The 17,223-nt window shown below is 47.2% G+C and overlaps 1 long non-coding RNA gene across 1 annotated transcript; it reads right to left on the reverse strand.

Moving 5' to 3' along the window:
• Positions 1-15,689: 15,689 nt before the first annotated feature.
• On the reverse strand, positions 15,690-16,911 carry LOC127673385 (uncharacterized). The gene is made up of 2 exons (XR_007975150.1): positions 16,697-16,911; positions 15,690-16,077 (listed from the first exon to the last, which is right to left on the reverse strand). It is a non-coding gene; the product is annotated as an uncharacterized LOC127673385 (long non-coding RNA).
• Positions 16,912-17,223: the final 312 nt, after the last annotated feature.

Genomic DNA, 17,223 nt, shown 5'->3' on the forward strand with positions numbered 1-17,223 from the left:
AAGAAAGAAAGAAAGGAAAGAAAGAAAGAAAGAAAGAAAGAAAGAAAGAAAGAAAGAAAGAAAGAAAGAAAGAAAGAAAGAAAGAAAGAAAGATGGGTCCTCACACAGCTGCCTGTGGAGACACCCCCACCCCCACCTCTCATGTGGTCCAGGAGCGGAAGGCAGTTCCATGCACCAGTATGCGCATGCGTGTGCGTGTGCATGTACTCAGTACCCTTGAGAGGCCATACAAGGACATAAAGTTTGCCTAGTTCATCCATTTGGAAGTTGACAAAAGGCAGAGTCAAGGAGCCGTCTAGAAGCCTGTGATCATCTCTGCGGTTGAAGCTCCCTGCAGTGACACTTTAGAGAGGAGAGCCTGCATCAGTCCAGTCTTTCTGCCGGTCTCTCTATGATGTACTGACAGTGACATAGCTTCGGGTCCACCATGTTTTCTTTTCTAGAGATGGCAGAACAGAACAGGACTCACCCTGCAGAAGGTCCTGAGATTCCTTCCTTAAAATCATAGGTGGAGTTGCCCTCCCTTTGGCTTCACGTACAGAGACAGATATTTCTGTTTCTGAGCCGAGAAGGCTGTGTGCCCGTGTCTCTGACAAAACAACGGCATTTCACAAGAGTCTCTCTCTTTTTTTTAAAAAACCTAATTTTTTTAGGTTTCAAATGCCCTATGAGGCATTTGAAAAATTTGTGCTGTAACTTTGCAATGTCACTTTTTCCCTGGTTCCCCAAGGCACCTTCCTGAGTTGGAGAGAGGAAAAAATATCGTCTGCAAGCCCGAGTGAAGGCCAAGCAACCCAACCAGAACCACACAGTGACTCTGATTACCGGCTGGGGCTGTTTCCTAGTCTGCTGGAAGGTTAGCCATTTAAACGGCCGGACACATTTGTCCTTTTTGGAAGTCTCTTAAGCTGTTTCTAATGGCAGAGCACTAGTTTAGCGTTCATGGAGTCCTTTATTCCATCCTCGAGACTGGAAAAAAAAAACAATCCAGCTAGGGGTCCTGCTCTGATGACACAGAGCTTGCCTGAAGCCCCAAATGTCATTCTCAGTGTCACAAAAAGGGGGTGGTGGCTCAAGTCTGTCATCCCAGTCCTGGAAAGATAGGTGCAAGAGGAGCAAAAGCCAGAGATCATCTTGGGCTATAATGTGAATTCAATGCTAACCTGGGATACAGGAGACTCTGTCAATCAATCAATCAATCAATCATCGATCAATTATTGATCAACACAGGATTAAAGAGGGATATCATCTAGTTTTCACTCACTATTCTGAATCAATAAAGTGAAGATATATCTAAGAATTCAGACATGGTATAATCAATGTGTCACCTCAGGACTTAGGAGGTCGAGAAGACAGTACAAATGGTAGGAGGTGAGAGAGATGAGTGTCTTAGTCAATGTTGTACTGCTGTGAAGAGACACCATGACCAAGGCAGCTCTTATAAAGGACAACATTTAATTGGGGCTGGCTTACAGGTTCAGAGGTTCAGTCTATTATCATCAAGGTGGGGAACATGGCAGCATCCAGGCAGGCATGGTGCAGGCAGAGCTGAGAGTTCTACATCTTCATCTGAAGGCCGCTAGTGGAAGACTGGCTTCCAGGCAGCTAGGGTGAGGGTCTTAAGCCCACGCCCACAGTGACACAGCTCCTCCAACAAGGCCACCCCTCCAAAGAGAGCCATTCCCTGGGCCAACCATATACAAACCATCACAACGAGGTTATCAAATTCAAGGTCAATTTGGGATAGATCAGTAAGTTATAAGCTAGCCTGTGCTACATGATCAGCTCCCATCTCAATAACCAACCAATCAACACTAAACAAAGTATATACAAATGTGTATAGGACTTTTTCCTTTACAATAAATCTAGAGAAGGCCATTAACAAGCAAAAGAAGCCTACTTGGAAGCTGTCCCAAGCTTTTGAAGTTACTTTCATGAAGTTGGCTTGTGTCCTACTGTGTCCGATATGGTCATGACAAGCATATTTTTCCTATTCCAACAGTGTCCCCAGGAGAACAGTGTCTGAGGATAAGTAGTAACACCAACCCTAGCCCACTTGATATTTTTCACAGTTCATTTTGAACATGACTTTCCAAATCTCATTTGGAGTTTCGATCTGGACGTTCATCGCAAGAAAGTATGAAAATGCCCCAGAGGCGATGGACCCTCTTCCGTCCAGCAGCAGCAAAGGCTAGCACACGTGACCAGCTGCTACTTTCCATCCATCAATTCATACACCGTTGGTATTCTGCTGCATGGAAACTCATGGGTTTTGATTTGAGTCTATGAGAGTTTCTTAGAAGGAGGTGGAGTCTCAGCCCTTGGACAGGTGTTTGGTCATTAACTCAAATGATAAACAATCTTGGATCCTTTATCTTTTCCCATTTCCTTACACACACACACACACACATGTGTCATGCGTGTACCTTGCAGGTCAGGACAACTTTCAGGGGCCAGTTCTCTTCTTCCTCCTATCATGTATGTTCTGAGGTTTGAACTTCAATCGTCAGGACTGGCCTCAAATCCTTTTCCCTCAGTCAGTGTCTTGTAAGCTATACATTCTTAGCACACGCAGTCATGAGCAGGTTTCTTCAGCCACATTCTACAGCAGACTCAGCTCCAAGACACAGCGGAACATTTAGTAACCTGACAATTGAACGGTGAGACAGGTAATACAGTACTGAAATAAAAACGTGTCTCCCAAGACATGGCTGACAGGAAGAAAATCCCCAGAATTCTTAGCAACATGGTGATTTATAATTACTTCCTGTGAAAGCTAATGAGCTACAAGAGCCCCTCTCATGGAGCACAGAAAGTGAACCTGAGGGGAGCCAGGGTTGTGTGCTTGCCTACTATACGTCAGGCACTGGATGCTACAATCCCTACCACACTAACAAAGAGAGTAGAAAAAGAGAAAGACCTGAAGTTGTTGTCTCACTGTGTAGACCTGACACTATGTAGACTAGGCTGGCCTCAAACTCAGGAGATCTGCCTGCCTCTGCCTCGGGAGTGCTGGCATTAAAGGCATCCACCACTGTTGGGGTCTGGAAATCACCACACAAACCACTCAAACACCAATCTCAGTCCACTAGAGATGGTTTATTGGATATTACACCTCAAGAATGATTAATCAGGGCCACGTTCCGGGCTTGGGAGCTGAACTGTGACCCCACGTTAAGGTTCTACAGGGATTTTTAAGCCTCAGAACTACAAAGATCTGTGCCAATTTATTTCACAAATCAGGACTTAGGGATGGGGGTTTCCATAGGGAACAAGTCTTTGTTGTACTCTTATCCTGCTCCCATTGGTTGGGGTATTCAGCTGTGGTAGGGGTGTTGCCTAGTGTGGTGGTTTGAATATACTTGGCCCAGGGAGTGGCATTATTAGGAGGTGTGACCTTGTTGGAGGAAGTGTGTCACTGTGGGGATGGCTTAGAGAGACCTTCCTCTTAGCTGCCTGGAAACCAATCTTCTCCCGTTTGCCCTCAGAACAAGATGTAGAACTCTCAGCTCCTCCAGCTCCAGCCTCCCTGGACACTGCCATGCTTCCCGCCTTGATAATGGACCAAGCTTCTGAACCTGTGAGCCGGCCCCAATGAAATGTTGTCCTTTATAAGAGTTGCCTTGGTCATGGTGTCTCCTCATAGCAATGGAGACCCTAAGACACCTTGTCTAACCAGAATAGGACTTGTCTAACATTCATGCCTTAAGTTGCCAACCAGGATGCCAGTTACCAACGTACATGTTTCTTTCTGTCAAGTAAGATATCAATTCCTGGGGAGGTCTTGGGAGTTTCAACCCCTACTCAAAATGGAAGTCTTATTCAAAATAGTTTCTTATATCTCTTATGTTGGGGCAGCTTATAAAAGCTTAGACACAGGTGCAGGAAGTGCTGTTGGGTGGTTGGTTCCTGTCCAAGCTTAGTGTGGGTAACTATACAAAGCAGTTCTACTGACTTCTATCATGACTGGTTTCCAAGGGCACAGAAAATAACAGAATATATAATCAACTTGGGCATGAGAAAGTTTCCTACTAACAGCAGAAACATATGTGAAGGTTTCCTTATAATAGCAGGCTAGCCAGGTGACAGTAGGCCTTAACATTCCATCTAGACTTTAATATTTTACCTAGATCTTAACAGCCACCACTGCCAGGTTAAATTTTTAAAAAGATTTATTTTTCTATCTATCTATCTATCTATCTATCTATCTATCTATCTATCTATCTATTTTTTGGTTTTTTGAGTCAGGGTTTCTCTCTGTAGCTTTGGCTGTCCTGGAATTCACTCTGTAAACCAGGCTAGCCTCGAACTCAGAAATCTGCCTGCCTCTGCCTTCCAAGTGCTGGGATTACAGTCGTGCACCACCACACCCGGCTATAAAAGATTTATTTTTTGATTTTTGTGTGTATGAGTGTTTTGCCTGCATGTGCACTATGCACCTGCATTAGCTCTGTAAGTCCTGCTCCAAGAATCTGACGCCCTCTTCTTGTTTCTATGGGTGCTACATGCACATGGTACACATACATACCATGAAGGCCAAACACCATAGACCCATCCATCCACAGAAAACAACAATAATTGGGGTTGGGTGTGGTGATGTGGAAGCTGAGGCAGGTGGAGGCCAGCCTGGTCTACAAAGTGAGTTCCAGGACAGCCTTGGCTACATAGAGATCCTGTTTCAAAACAGACAGACAAACAAATTGAGGGAGGGGTGGGGGCGGGGGGTGGGTGGTGGGTGTGGGTGTGGGTGGGGCAGTGAGTGCTGAAGAGATGGCTTGGTGTTTAAGAGCTCTTGAGTTGTCCCGTCTACTATGTACAGATTTTGCCTGCAGACTTGAAGCCTGCAGTGGCTAGGTAGAGTCCTACTTCAAAGGCACCAAGACCAGCTTTCCCTGAGCACAGTTTGAAAATTGTCATAACTAAACTCAAAGATGAAACAAACAATCCCATTAGGCAATGGGTTGGGCCCAGCAATGGGGAGTCAGACACAGGTGAGTCTTAACAAACCAAACCAACCAACACACCAGAAAAACAGCAAACCCAGTGAATCCGATCTCACCCCGGGAGGCTCCTGCAGACAATCTCTAACAGACAGCGCAGGATGCCAGGGCATCAGGCTATAATGCTGATTGGAACATTGCTTAGTGATGATCCAGTTTCCTCCTCCAGGAGGGCTCACCTCATGAAGGTCTCACCAGTTGGTACTGTTCATTTAATGAAACACGCATAGCTTTTTCTCAGGTGTGGACCAGATGTGGCATAAAGCACTTTAAAAATATTTTATTTGATTGAGCCTATTAATTTTCCTTATCATGCAGGGCAGTCTTATTCTGAAATGGTCTTCGGGCGAACTTTAAGTGTGTGATTATCTGGTCTTTGAGCTAATTTTAAAGAAAATAAATTTAATAATAATAATAATAATAATAATAGCATTTGAGGATTTCTTACGTTGGGCTTGCCTGTACTGAAGGGTCAAAGCTGTTTTCGAACAGAAATGATAGCTCTCATTGCAGGACTTTCATACGCACATGTGTGCACACTAAGATCTACACACAACACGTGAGACTTAACACCCCACAATGATAAACATCCTAAGGAAAGAAGTTTTCCAGTCTTTGGGATTCCCCACTGCTGTGGCTTTATCACACTGCTTTATGCAGAACAGCTATAGGCTAGCTAGACTTTGTTGTTAGTATTTCCAGTATCAATACTCCACTCTGAGAGAATTAGCACCGTGTTTGGGGATGTTGACTTAACTAATTTCCAGCAGGGTTAAAGATAACCTCTCCCTCTAAACCTCTAATTTTTTTTTTTTGCAACGTCATCGAGCGAGGCAAGGTTAACCCACCACAAGGGAAATCGATCACAGTCAGTGAAGAGTCGCGATTTCACCCGTGGAGCACGCAGGAGCAGAGGCGCTTGCCGCACGGGGAGGTCCAGGGCTCAGCCCATGGGAACCTGCAGGACCCGGGGGTCCATGGAAGCCTGCAGGAGCCGGGCTGGGCTGTGGCTCAGAGCCCTCCGATGTCTGGGTTCTGCCTCCGGAATTGGAATTCTCCAGGGTAAAACCAAGCAAGAGCAACACAGGAGGCTGCTGGACCGGGGAAGGACGCCCTGCCCCCCGGGAGCCCACGGAGACTTCCAGGAGCGTGCGATCGATGGACAGACCGACAGACAGCAAAGGCCAGGCTCTGGGAGGTCTAGGACTCCGTGGCCGCCCCTCCTCCTCCCTCCCCCTCCTGTCCTGAGACTCTGAGGCGTCCCGCTTCCTGGTACAGACTCCTTGGATATTCGCTTCCTCTCTACCCAACTCCAACTACTACCCTTTCTTCTCTCCCTCCCTCTCTTCCTCTCTCCTGCTGGACCGCTTGGCTGCGCCTGGGTTTTGCTCACACACACTTGGGCCGAATGTGGTTCTTAAGAGTTTGGGTCAGGAATTCTTAGGAGAAAGTTTGGGGTCGCGGCTCCCCTTGGTGTCTGCGGCCAGCGGACCCGTGTCTAGGTCCCAGCCTGCCTGCTGCCTCGTTCCTGTGTCTGCGTTGTGATGAGGCGCTGGGCAGCCACGCGTTTTATTTTGGAGAAAGGGACCGAGGGAGGCGGGAAAGCTGCTTTTACAGCCGAATCTGGTATTTGCATAGCTGTGCAGGAGAAGGTGGGTGTAACGATCAGGCGGCCTCAATAAAAGTCAAGATGAGACCGCCCAGGGGAGAAAGTGGGTGGTATTTCTGCTCTTAAAATCGATAGCGGCTTTTTTTGGTCTTCCCAACTCCACCAGTGCTTGGATCCTGGGTGTGATGAGGGTGTTTGCAGAAGGCGTTTCCCTTGGGTCAGCTGGGTCTCAGCCTACATGCAGTAAAAACTAACTGATGTGCCAGGCACCGCCTCTCTAACTTCACTGGCACCGATCCTTGTAACAATGTATGTGGCTCCTTTAGTCTCAGTTTAGCTAGATTGACCTGTGGGTAAACTAAAGAGGCGTGGCCATGTCCTCACAACTCTTCCTGGTTCTCTGGGTCTCAATCTGACTCCAACTTTACTGCTATGATTTCAGTATTTGGGAGGCTTTGGGCAGCTTGATCTGGCCCCAGACAGGCTGAGCAATACCTACTTGAGAATATAGGCCAAGAAAGAGTTTTACAATGGTCATACTCAGCTCAGCTGCCTCTTCAACCCCCAGGGTGTTGCCGCCCCCAAACCTGTGATTGGCTGCAGAACTCAATGCGCCCTGTGGTATCTGAGGGAATTTCCCAGGGCACTAGACTAGAAACCTTGTGCAAAATGACTGCACTGTCCAACAAGTGATTTTTGTTTTGGTTTGTTTTCTGATTTGGTTTTTCCAGACAGGGTTTCTCTGTACAGCCCTGGCTGTCCTGGAACTCACTCTGTAGACCAGGCTGGCCTCGAATTAAGAAATCCACCTGCCTCTGCCTCCCAAGTGCTAGGATTAAAGGCATGCGCCACCACCGCCCAGCATCCAACAAGGTTTTAAAAGTTGCCCAAATGCTCACATTCAGCAAACACAGTCCTGGATTATGAGGAGTTGATTCAGCTAAAGTTTAAAAGGTTTACTAGCCATGCACGCAGTCATCTTTCTTGTACTTGAAACAGAAGATGTCTTGGGACAAGATGGGATTTCTGACCCTGAGGCTATTTTTCAAGGTGTTTGCTTTGGAGATGAAAGAGGTAGATGCTTGGGAGGAGACAAGATGATGGGCCATTTATGACCCAACACGACTGTTTGCCTTTTTCTGTTTTATCCCAGTCTGTAGAAAACATCTGTGTATTGGCACACACCCTTAGTCCCAGCACTCTGGAGGCAGAGGCAGCCAGATCTCTGAGTTCGAGGCCAGCCTGGCCAAGAGTGAGTTCCAGGACAGCCGGGGCTACACAAAGAAACCCTGTCTTGAAAAACCAAAAAAGAAAACACCTGGTCATGTTTTACATCTCTGATGGGTGGAGAGCTAGCCCCCAAGGAGGTTTTTCTGCTTCTGTGGTCCTGTCTCCTTAACACCTTATGTTCCTCTCTGGGACACACCCTCGTCGGCCACAGCAGACTTGACGTTCAGTTGGCTAAGGGAGAACATGGGAAGGCTGAGCCCCCAGCCAGTGTCCACACATGTTCTAACGCAGTGCAGAGGGAAGGCTTCCAGAAATCATATGGTAGAGTAGTGCCTCAGGATGCAGAGTGGTGGCTTATTTTTTTGGAGACAATCTCTCTATGTGGTCTGGCTGAGCCTGAAACTTTCTATGTAAACCTGACTGGCCTCAAATTTGCTGTGATCCTCCTGCCTCTGCCTCTTGAGTGTTAGGACTACAGGTGTGAGCTGCCATGCTGTGCCTTCCCAGGAATGCTGGGAAATTCTCTGGGCCATTGGTCCCTCTCCATTGTTTTAGTCTCTCTCCATTGTTTTAAGTTAAGAATGGAACCATCACTGAGGGCCTTTACTATACCTTGATATCTTTTTTAAATTCTATACTTATTTTATGTATATGAATACACTGTAGCTGTCTTCGGACACACCAGAAAAGGGCATCAGATCCCATTATAGATGGTTGTGGGCCACCATGTGATTGCTGGGAATTGAACTCAGGACCTCTGGAAGAACAGCCATAACTAATAACTCATAACTGCTAAGCCATCTCTCCATCCCCTGTCTCTGTAGCTTCTTACACGGGTGATCAAGAAGGAAATGGGTCCCCCAATCAGCGCTTCAACTATGGAAGGGGCCTATGTATGTTTTACAACAAATTGGTCATTTCCTCCAGGGGCAATCAGCTCTTCCATGATTTCATTGTATTTTTTTGGGGGGGGGGGGATTTGATTTTTTCGAGACAGGGTTTCTCTGTGTAGTCCTGGCTGTCCTGGAACTCACTCTGTAGACCAGGCTGGCCTCCAACTCAGAAATCCACCTGCCTCTGCCTCCCAGAGTGCTGGGATTACAGGCGTGCACCACCACCGCCCGGCTGATTTCATTGTATTTTAAAAATATATATATATTTTTATGTGTATGAGATTTTGCCTGCGTGCATGTCTCTGTACCACAGGTATACTTGGTGCCTATGGAGTTTGAATCCCTTGGAACTGGAGTTTCAGATCGTTGTGAGCCACATGTGTGTGCTGGAGACTGACCGCTGCTCAGCAAGTTGTCTTAGTTGCTGAGCCATCTCTCTAGTACCTTCTCCTGCCCCCATTGTTTTATAACTGAATTACTCACTCCTCAATTTAGGACATTCTCTGTCTTAGGGTTTTATTGCCGTGAAGAGACATCATGACCAAAGCGGTTCTTATGAAGGCAAACATTTAATTGGGGCTGGCTAACAGTTTCAGAGGTTCAGTCCCTTAGCAGCATGGCAGGAAGCATGGCGGCCTGCAGGCAGGCACGGTCTGTCGGCAGCCCAGCAGGGAGGAGGCTCTCTTTTTCACACTAGGCAGCGGTTTAGCCTAGGACCTCAAAGCCTGCCTGCACAGTGACACACTTCCCGCAACAGGGTCGCCCCTCTTGATGACTCTGCTTTTCATGGGCCAAGCGAATTCAAACCATTCTCCATTCATGAAGACCTGGTCCTTGTGACCCAGTCACTTCTCATTAGGTCTGGCGTCAACATTGCTACATGGGCCATCAGCTTCTAGCATTTGGACTTAAGAAACATTGCCAGAGCAGGGAGTGTGCCCTAGAGGGAGGGCAGAGACTTCCTTTCTGCTGGGTAGCATGCTGGAGAGATGAACAGGTGAGGCCCAGTTCGGTGCCATGGGTGGAGCTCTTCCTGTTGTTATTGTGTCTAAGCGCCACCCCACACTTACCTGGCAACAGCCAGGTATGCCCCGCCCCATAGACCTGGCCCACTATAAAAGGGGATATTTGCCCCTCCTCTCTCTCTCCTCGCTCTCTCTCATCCCACACTCACCTCTCTGCCACTTGGGCTCTTGTCCCCTCCCCCCTCTCTCCATGTGGCCATGGCCAGCCTCCACTACTCTCTCTTCTCTCTCTGTCTCTCTCTGCCTTTCTCTACTTCCACTATACCACTAACTCCCAACCTCTACCCTGAATAAACTCTATTCTATACCATGTCTGTGTACGTGTGGTCCCTCAGGGGGAAGAGGTGCTTGGGCAAGGGCCCACCTGGGCATCCCCTGCCCTGACACCGCCATGCCACACTCCCTGAACCCCCATTCTCTCTTCTTAAGCCCCCTTCATTGATGCATTGGCCTTTCCCTTTCCTCTGCAGGGCAGGGCGGCCAAGCCACGTTCCCACCTGGCGCCTGCTTCTCTCTGGACGGCTAACTGGCCCGTGTACCCACACTGATTCCTTAGACCCATTTTTCACTGTAGGACCCTGTGCCCCACGCCGTGCCGTGCCTGCTGGGTGGGCGTGTCTCTCTGGAGGTTGTTCTTAGTGCCATTCCCAGGATGCTTAGAGGCTCTGTGGAAGCCATGGGCGGGGCAGAGACAACGCCTTTGGCCCCGTGTAGGTGGGACAGGGGAGGTGCAGGTTGGCTGTGGCAGAGCGCTAGGGGACTCCATTAGGGGTTCAGGACCTCTTCCGTCTTCTCAGGGAGCGTGAACTACTTCTGTATGCACAGACTGCCACCGGCCCCGGGGAAGAAGATGAATGATGAATAATAAAATGGGGACTAAGTTCTGCGTAAATCTTGACAGCTCATGAAGCTGAAGATGGAAGGGATATGAAAGATAATGACATTTTATCTCTTCATTTTGAAGCTATGAAAACTGAGGCCCGGGAAGGAGGCCTCGTGAAACCTGGCATCCCTCAGCTGCCTGGGTGGAGACGTCCACCCTTCTCCACAGCGCGACCCCATTACACTCACCATCTTCCCACCTCTGAAAACAGTTATGGAGAAATATCAGTCCTCCATGCATCGCCATCTCCCACTATGCTTATCGTGTCCAGCTGTTCACATTGGTACTTTTAACAGTCAGTGGCTCCGCCAGTAATCCCAGCACTTGGGAGGCAGAGGCAGGTGGATTTCTGAGTTCGAGGCCAGCCTGGTCTACAGAGTGAGTTCCAGGACTCCCAGGACTATACAGAGAAACCTTGTCTCGAAAAACCAAAAAAAAAAAAAAAAAAAAAAATTATTTATCTTATGTACACGGTAGCTGTCTCAGATACACCGGAAGAGGGTATCAGATCCCATTACAGATGGTTGTGAGCCACCATGTGCTTGCTGAGACTTGAACTCAGAACCTCTGAGACAGCAGACAGTGCTCATAACCACTGAGCCATCTCTCCAGCCCCATTAGTTACTTTTCTATTAAGGTAAAACACCATGAACAGCTGGGAGAGAGAGGCTTACACTTCCGGAGGGACAGTCTGTATGGTGGTTAGGCACAGCTGCAAGAGCAGGGACCTGAGAGCACACCGGAAGTGGGGTGAAGCTATGGACTCCCAAAGCTCTTCTGGTGACGTACTTCCTCCGTCGAGGCCACACTACCGCCACAGACAGCACCCCAACTCAGACCCAAATGCTCAGATTTCTAAGTCCACCTGGGACAGTTCCTATTCAAATGATTGCAACCTTGAGGTGGCCCAAGTGTGGTGGACACACCTAATCCCGGAACCTGGCCAAATCAGGCAGGTCATCCAGGACTGCGCAGTGGGATCTCTTCTTTGTTTTTGTTTTTTGAGACAGGGTTTTCTCTGTGTAGCCCTGGCTGTCCCGGAACTCACTCTGTAGACCAGGCTGGCCTCGAACTCAGAAATCCACCTGCCTCTGCCTCCCAAGGGTAATCCCAAGATTACAGGCGTGTGCCACCATGCCCGGCTCCAGGATCTCTTCTTAAGAGGACAGAAAACAACAACAAAACGAAGGCCAACCCACTAACCCCCAGCATGAAGGGAAACATGAAATATATCCTGCCTCTGGAAGCCCTGTGGCTTTGACACAGTCAGGAAGCTCCAAGACAGCCAGGAGCCCTGCCTGAGATCTACAGACGGATTTCTAGGCCACCCAGCACTACATAGTGAGACCTTGTCTTAAAATTAATTAAAAAACCAAATCAGTTCATTATGTTGATGGGGGATTGATATGTTTATTCTAAATAAGTAGGCCCATATTTGATTTTCATTTTACTTTCTATGGTGAGTTTTAGCAGTTAGTTATCAACAAAATCTCTTGGGGAGTTCCCAAAGGTTTTTAATGGTTGAGATCAAAATGTTTGAAAACTGCCAATCAAGACTATTTTCTGATTTAAATATCTTGGTTACTGCTATAATTCGGATCTTGACTATTTCTCAGGCCTTGGTTGAATGCCAGCCTGGGGCATTAGAGGATGGTAGAGCGCTCTTAAGCGGGAGGAAGTCAGGGTCAGCGGTGGGTGGGTGTGGGTGTGGGTGTTGGGGAGGGTGTGCCCTGGAAGGGGCTGCTGGGATCCCAGCCCCTTTCTCTTTACAGGCTGCTGTGACGTGAGCATCCCTGCCGACATCCCTCCTGTCATAATGTTCTGCCTTACTCCAGGCCCAGTGTCACAGGCCAACCACCAAGGACTCAGGTACACAGTGAGCCAAAGTACTCTTCTCTCAGTAACTGTTTATCCCAAGTGTTGGTTACAGTGAAGGAATGCTCATTTTACAGATGGTGATTCAACCCCTCCCCACAATCTCCCTTCCAGAAGCCACTGGTGAGACAGTATTTGCTCTTCTGCACTTGGTTTATGAATCAGAGATGAAACTGCCTTGGTACACACATACGTTTTATTTTTCATTTCTCAGGCAGGAGCTCCTGGTTGACTCTGGAGCAGAGTGGGGGAGGGGACAATGGCTCCTGTCCTCACCAGCTTGTGATCTTGCTTGCCAACAAGCAATGCTAATGACTAAGAGTAGCTCTAAATCAGTTCACCATTACAGAAGTGTTTCAGGATGGTAGAGATGGCTCAGGGGCTAAGAGCTCTTACTGATCCTGCAGAGGACCTGGGTTCGATCCCCAAGGCTGATCCTTACTGCTTGTACTACTTTGAGGGGATCCAGTGCCCTCTCTGGCTTCTGCAGGCATCTGCACATATGGTACTCCCAAACTCATGCACATACACACATTGTAAATATATATATATATATATATATATATATATATATATATATATATTTTTTTTTTTTTTTTTTTTTTTTTTGATTTTTCGAGACAGGGTTTCCTCTGTGTAGTCCTGGCTGTCCTGGAACTTACTCTGTAGACCAGGCTGACCTCGAACTCCAAAATCCACCTGCCTCTGCCTCCCAAGTGCTGGGATTAAAGACATGCACCGCCACTGCCTGGCTAAAGATTTTTTTAAAAATGCTTTTGTTTGCCTCCATACAAACTACCAAAAAAAAAAAAAGCCTATTTCTTAATCTGAAGAACTTTCTAGGCAGAAGGACATCATGTCCTAGGCTTTGGTTTTAATGGTGTTTAACTCACAGCAGCTCCAGTTTCTTATAGCTTGAAAGGAGTATGGTATGACTGAGAAAACAGAAGAGGTGAATAAAAAAAGTCTGCATTAGAAAGCATTCCATTTTTAAATCCATTTTCTTCTTAAATTTCTAATTATGACCTCTGTGTGTATCCATCCAGTTGGTAGTCAAAGGGGCATCAGGTCACCTGGAGTTGAAGTTACTCGCTGTTGGGACCTGCCTAATGTGGGTACTGGAAATCGAACTCGAGTCCTCTTTGGAGGCGAGTGTATGCTCTTAACCGGGGAGCCAAGTCTCCAGCCCTGGAAAGCATTACATTTGCATTACAAAAAGATTCTACAGTTTGAAAGTATCTGGTGGTGGGGTTGTGGGGTGGGGGGGATGGAGGTGGGGAGGGGGAGGGATGGGGTGATAAGAGGAGTGGGGGGCACTGTGCTTGTGTGTTGGGGGGGTGTTGATCCATCCCTGTAGCAATTGAATGAGAAGTTGAATGTACTCTGCAACTATGAGTCAAGATGATCCTAATTAGCAAATTTCCAGAAGTGTGTAATTCACTTAGGAAACAGTCACACAGTTAGGAGGTGATGTTGACCTCTGGGATGGGATGGAAAATCCAGGATCGGTAAAAGAACAGCAACCGCTGGGTGGTGGTGGCACACGTCTTTAATCCCAGCACTTGGGAGGCAGAGGCAGGTGGATTTCTGAGTTTGAGGCCAGCCTGGTCTACAAAGTGAGTTCCAGGACAGCCAGGGCTACACAGAGAAACCCTGTCTGGAAAAACCAAATTAAAAAAAAAAAAAAAAAAAAAGAGCAGCAACCCCCAAAATGAGATATAAGCAGAACTAAATGTAACAAACAAATATAATGGGAAGGAAGGTCAAGGCAGTCCATACATTTCAATAATACTACTAGTCAGAGTTATGTGTAGAGTACTTGCTGATTAAAGCAGAAACATAGGAGAGATGCTGGGAAATCAGACTGATTTGCAAATGGCCGAATAATGGCCTCTCTGAAGTGTTGGCTCATCACAGATCAATGGAGGCCTCTGCTGTTTGGTGCAGGGCTCCATCTCCAACCTCACTCAAGACAACACTGTCACTAATAACACATTGTATTTGTTGCTGTGATAAAACAACACTACCAAAGCAATTTATGGAAGAGCTTATTTGGCTTATGGTTCTAGAAGAAGAGTCCATAATGATGAGATGAGGGAAGGCTGGCAGGGGGATTGATCAACACACACACACACACACACACACACACACACACACACACGGCAGGTACTCTCAAACTGTAGAATCAGCAGGGGGCTGACAGATCATATGTTCCATAGCAAATGTGGAACAGACAGAGCAAACAGGAAGGGAAGCAAGTCTATAAACCCTCAAAGCCCACCCCTAGTGACAAAAAAAAAAAAATGACCTCCAGCAAAAGTGCCACAGCCCCAAACAGCGCCACCTATTGGGGCCCAAGTATGTAAATATAGGAGCCTATGGGGGACATTTCTCATTCAAACTACCACACATGCTAAAGAATCAATGGCTGATCTAAGGGATGTTATGCCATCTATTTAAAAGTTGCTGACTTCCTGGAGGGTCTTACTGTGCATGTTCACCAGGCTGATTTGGAACTGGTGACCTTCCTGCCTGGATTTCAGGAATATGCCGCCACACCCAGCTCTAAATTCCTTCAAGAGACAGGAACAATTTAACATGTTTAACAAGTTTCATGATAGGATTTCATAGATTAGTGTTCTAAATTAAGTCCTTGAAACCATCCAAACTCATTTGTTTAGGGGAGAACTGGGATGGGGAGTGTCCAGGGAAGACCTTGCCACCACGAGGCAGCTGTCTGGTTTCTAGAAGCTTTGGGATCCTAAAAGGGACAATGTGACTCTGCAATCCTCCTGCCCCTGCCTCTGGGAGGGGTGGGGTTACAGATGTATAGTATGAAAAGAGTTTTTCTCAGTGAGACAGAACTCTTTTTTTGGAAAGGGTACTAACAAAAAGGACACAGTTCAGAAAACACCAAATATAGGGCTTTGAATACTTTTAAGACTATTTATTTAGTGTATATAGTGTGTGTGTGTGTGTGTGTGTGTGTGTAGCTCAGTTGTATGTGTGTAGCTCAGTTGTGTGTGTGTGTGTGTAGCTCAGTTGTATGTGTGTAGCTCAGTTGTGTGTGTGTGTGTGTGTAGCTCAGTTGTGTGTGTGTGTGTGTGTAGCTCAGTTGTATGTGTGTAGCTCAGTTGTGTGTGTGTATGTGGCTCAGTTGTGTGTGTGTGTGTGTGTGTGTGTGTGTGTAACTCAAAGTTCTCTCCTTTCGCCCTGTGGGTTCCCATCATCAGGTTTGGCAGGAAGCGCCTTTACCTGTGGAGTCAGAGCTGTTTTGCTGGCCTGCGTTGTTTATCAGATAAAACATGTCGAGATAAATGTGCTCACGAAGAACTCATATGTTTCCCCATCTAGACGATGGGGGCCAGACACCAACACGGCAGGAAGCCAGGCAGTATTTAGCGCTCATCTTTAGCTTTACCTCATTCCTACCCACTCTGAACAGGCCAAGAGCTGACATACCCAAAGTATGCTCTGGGAATTTGTGACAATCTCTCTGGCTTCACGATGAGATTTTTGCAGTCTACAAACCTCAGATGTTGGAACCACATGTTCTGTTAGCCTAGTAAGGAAAAAAATAAATAAAAGTTTTTCCTGGAATTCTGAATTTTTAAATCATTTAAAAAATACAAAGAAAAAAAAAACAACCCCAAACCAAACATTTAGCATATGCATACCAATCTAAAACCAAGCCACAGATAAATAAAACCTGGGCTACATAGAGACAGCCCTGGTGTGGACCCTAGTTCCTAACTTCAGCCAGAATCTAGGATACAGTTTCACAGAAGGGAATTTAAATATATAGAAGACAGTGGTTCCTACAACAGTCCAGGAATGGGTTTGTATGGAAGTAGGCTCAGTGCTCAGGGGTTGGAATGCCTCTAGCACTTCTGTCCCTGGGTATCACGTAAGCACTTGGGCCAGAGGTCCAGTCTCACCCTAGACTCCTGCTTCTCTCGTATGCACTTAGGATGGGTGGGGTTAATCCTATCTGACCAACATTAGGTTAGGACTCGCTTGCTTACTTACAGGTTCGTCTGCTTTGGGAACCAAGGTCTTAAAAGATTCATTGTGTCTACAGTATCGCCAGCACACGGTGGCGAAACCCAGTCCTCAGCGAAGATTTTAAAACCCACTGTTAAGGAAGGAAGAGGGTTTAAAGAAATGCAAAGCCCTCTTACCTTTTACCTAGAGACAAGATTCTTGCTTGCCTTGAGAGCTGAGGGCTTTCTTCCCCAACCTTGAGTTTTCAAGCGCTGCGTACCAGAAATCTTGTGGCTGCCTAAAAAAACCCTCATTGCTATTGAGGTCAGGGTGACCCGGACAGGACCTGGAGTCCCTGCTCACTCACTCAATCACTCCTGCAGGGCCTGACACCCAGTAAATGACCTGTACGTATTTGATTTAAAAAAATAAAATAAAATAAAGCCCCCCCCCGCCCCCGAAACAAGAGCCAGGATGTTCCTAGGCCAGGAAATCCGTTCCTCTGCCTGCGTCCCAGCCTCCTCCGAGCGCCTCCATTTGCTGAACTCACAGTGGGTTTGGAGGCCAGGAAAGCGACACCTGCCGGCGGATGGCCGAAGTGCGGCTCACCCGAGCCGGCTTTCTGCAGGCCAGGCAGAAACAGGCCCTAAGCCAGGGCGCCTGCACGTGCTTTGCCTGTGCAAGCCAGTTCTTGATTAGGCTGCTATGGGCTCAGCTCGGTCTC

The sequence above is a fragment of the Apodemus sylvaticus genome, chromosome 22 (genome assembly GCF_947179515.1).
Source record: "Apodemus sylvaticus chromosome 22, mApoSyl1.1, whole genome shotgun sequence".
Lineage (NCBI taxonomy): Eukaryota > Metazoa > Chordata > Mammalia > Rodentia > Muridae > Apodemus > Apodemus sylvaticus.